Below are 3,865 nucleotides of genomic sequence, written 5' to 3' on the forward strand. Positions count from 1 at the left end.
TCATTTTAAAAAATAAAAACAAGCAGAGCATTTTGTATATATTATAATTAATATTCTTAAGTCTATAATTATTGTGATTTATTTATTTTTATTCAGGTACATTGGCCAGTGTTTATTTTTGTAGTTGTGAAGGCTAGATCCAGCTACTCTATTCACTGAACTAGAAAAAGACAGTTAATTGCTAATTGTCTTCTTAAGATTTGTGAAGATGAATGTGCCATAGTCTATTCAAGAAGTATTTCTCAATTGATTGTGTTTTAATATGATGAACCATTTGTCAAAAATTCTAAGGGCATCTGAAAACTCATAATCAACCTCCAAGATCTTAGCACTGTAGTTTATCTGCTAACCAATTACTTAATTGTATCTTTATCCCCCCCCAAAAAACCTTTAATCTTTACAAGCTTAGGAAGCACCCCTACAATTCTAGACTTACTAAATGTGTGCTATTAAATTTGAACTACAAATAAGATAGTGTTTGATATCTGAATTCTCAAATTATACATATCCAGTCCCTTAAGCTGTTATTCTCTCTTGGTTGAATAAGGGTTATAATAAAAGAGAAGTTTAGTGAACAGTTTAGAGCTATAGTCTCAACAGAGAAAATAAAATTTAAAATTAAACTTAATTGACTATGCCAGACAAGATTATTTTGGAGTTACAGTACATAAACAAATAAGAATTACAAAGAAAAAACATATGAATGAATAGATCTCTATCAGTGTGAAATATCCTAGAATTTAAAAAAATATTTCAATAGTCCCATTATTAGGCTTATTTTATTCATTTTTATCTCTAATATTTATCAATATATCATCTTGAAAATTAGTAATAAGCTACTATCTTTCACATTTTATTCTCATTTGCCCTTCTGTTCAGAATCCTCAATGTTTCCCAGGTGCTGGAGGCAATCAAATTCTCAAATGGTTTACTATTTAAGGCCAGTTTCTTTCTAGATAGATAATTTTTGTGATAGCTCAGCTGGCCTATTCATTGTTCCCAGAACATATCAACAGCTTTTCAACATATCTTTTGTATAAAATGTTCTTCCACTTTTCTGCCAAGTCTTCTCTCTTCTTCAGAGCCTGGCTTGGGTCCCACATTTTCTGTGAGACCACTCGAAGAACACTATCCTTTAATAATGGCTTCCTCCATAGCAGTCTTACAATTTCTTTCACTGTAGCATTCACTTAGTATCTAATACGTGCCACACCTATTATTATGCATCTTAATCTTTGTACTGTTAGGTTCTATGTATGTCATGTGTTGTGTTCCTGGGATCCTACCATTGATAAAGTCTGGTGGCACTGATGATGGCTAACCTGAACACCATGTGTCATAAACACAGTGGTCCAAGCACTTTACAAATATTAACTCATTTCATTCTCACAGTAATCCTAAGAGGTAGGTATGTTATTATCTCTGTTTTAAAGATGACAAAACTGCCCTGGCCGGTTTGGCTCAGCGGTTAGAGCGGCGGCCTGCGGTCTGGAGAGACCCGGGTTCGGTTCCCGCTAAGGGCACGTACCTCAGTTAGAGTTTGTCCCCGGCCCTGGTTGGTCGTGCGGGTGGCAGCCACTCGATGTGTTCCTTTCACATCGATGTTTCTCTCTCTCTCTCTGTTCCTCTCTCTCCCTCCCACTCTACCTGAACAAAAAAAAAAACAAAACAAACAAAAAAAAGATGACAAAACTGAGGTACAGTTCGAGTAAGTGACTGTCCTGTGTCAGGCAGCTGGTAAATGGTGTACTTGAGATTTTGAACCCAGGTAGTTCAACTTGATTCCCAGCCACTTAAATAATATCTAATACTGAGGATTACTGAAGAAAAAAGGGTAAAAACAAATTATAAGCTAATATTTTTGTAGCACAAGAAGATCAAATCTAAAGCACACCATATTTAAGTCAAAAATAGTATTGCTTGGAGAATACAATTTTAGGGATGAGCATTATTTAATTTTCATAAATGAACAAAAATGCACCTGTTTGTGCAAAGCTGTGTTGGGACATGAACAATATTCAGATTATTCAGGTTCCCAAACACCACTGCTTGACTCAGCCGCCCCCTTCTCCACAGACGCGCACTCGTGTTCTGTCCTTCGGGTTCAGTTCACTGCTGCTTCAGGGATGCACAGGGAAGTTAGAATCAAAACAAAAAACAAAGAACAGCCCTGGCCGGTTTGGCTCAGTGGTTGTAGCGTCAGCCTGCGGTCCGGAGAGACCCAGGTTCGGTTCCCGCTACGGGCACGTACCTCGGTTGCAGTTTGTCCCCGGCCCTGGTTGAGTCGTGCGGGTGGCAGCCACTCGATGTGTCCCTTTCACGTGGATGTTTCTCTCTCTCTTTCTCTTCCCCTCTCTTCCTCCTACTCTATCTGAACAAAAAATGGAAAAATGTCCTCTGGTGAGGATTAAAAAAAAAGAAAACAAAGAACAACCCTTGAAATGACTGACTTGATACTGAATGTGTCCAATATATCTTTTTACAAAATGATAAGCAAGCACACTTTCCTAAAAATATAATAGTTTAATATTGACATGTCAAAACTTTATTCTTTATTTTTGTGTCGTTTTCCAACAGACACTAAGCAACCACCTGCATATTAGACATATTATGCCACCCTGGGCTGTGCATGTGTATGGAACTGTCTTGATAAAATGAAACATTATTCACAAGGCATTGGGTGAGAACTCAATGAATATTTTAAATTTTCTATAAATTGGATATCTAGGGATACCTTAATGTGTAAACTAATACATGACATATAGTAATGTTTAATATTTTTATTATATTTTTAATTGACATTTTCATTAAAATTTAATGATGTAAAGTAGTAGATACCACAGTTTGTCTGAGAAGCCTTAACACTTTGTGACCATTAATTTCACTTATAGGAATCTATCATTAGGAAATAATAAAAATTGCAGAAGAAAAAATTGGAAACAATAATGTTTATTGCGGCATTACTTATAAATTGAAAAATAAAATCTCTGTAAATATCCTGAATTAGAAGAAGTAGATTATGGTACAGATGTACAATAGAATATTTATGTGGTAATTAAAAATAAAGAGTGACTTAATGACATAAAATGCTTTTAATAATCAGTAATGTTAAGCAAAATGCAAGACACAAAATTATATGTAGTGTGATTACAAATACTAAGAGAAAAATGAATTAAAAAATTAGAATAAATGCTGACATACAAATAGCAAAAAAGAAACCTATAGAAAAAGACAAAAAGTAATTATGAAACAATGTTTATTTTGGTATTACTGCACAGTGTGGTCATGGGTGACCCATTATTTTCTTCTTTATGCATTTCTATAATTAACATTTTTAATGTGACTTTATTACTTTTATTATCAGGAAAAAAAATCTTTGACTTAAAAATGTTAACTGCAATTTCAATAGAAATGGGTAGTGTTCAAGATGGGAAAATAACAAAACATGAGCCCTGAGATTTTATTTTTTGAAATGATTATTGATATTATTAATGTCACACAACAATTTTCAGAGCTATGGCCAAGCAAAACCAATAAAAGCTTATTGATACAATAGAAAGTCTTAGCTATATTTAGGTAGTCCCTGGATCTTTTGGGTGTCTTGCTTATGATACTGTTTTTCGAATAGATTTCCATTACTCGTTTATTAACAATTAGAAATTGTGTAAAAGTTCTTTCTCAAACTATAACTATTACTTTGAGCAATTTTTTTTGTGAATAAATATCATGAGATTCTTTCTGAATATTAACTACAAAGCAGGAACATACATATTTAATTACTTATAAAAAGTACACTAGAGACACTGTATTATTTGCTTCCAGCCTAATTCAATTTACTCAGGCAATTTATTCATTCAAAAACATT

Source organism: Molossus molossus, unplaced genomic scaffold (genome assembly GCF_014108415.1).
Source record: "Molossus molossus isolate mMolMol1 unplaced genomic scaffold, mMolMol1.p scaffold_m16_p_16, whole genome shotgun sequence".
Lineage (NCBI taxonomy): Eukaryota > Metazoa > Chordata > Mammalia > Chiroptera > Molossidae > Molossus > Molossus molossus.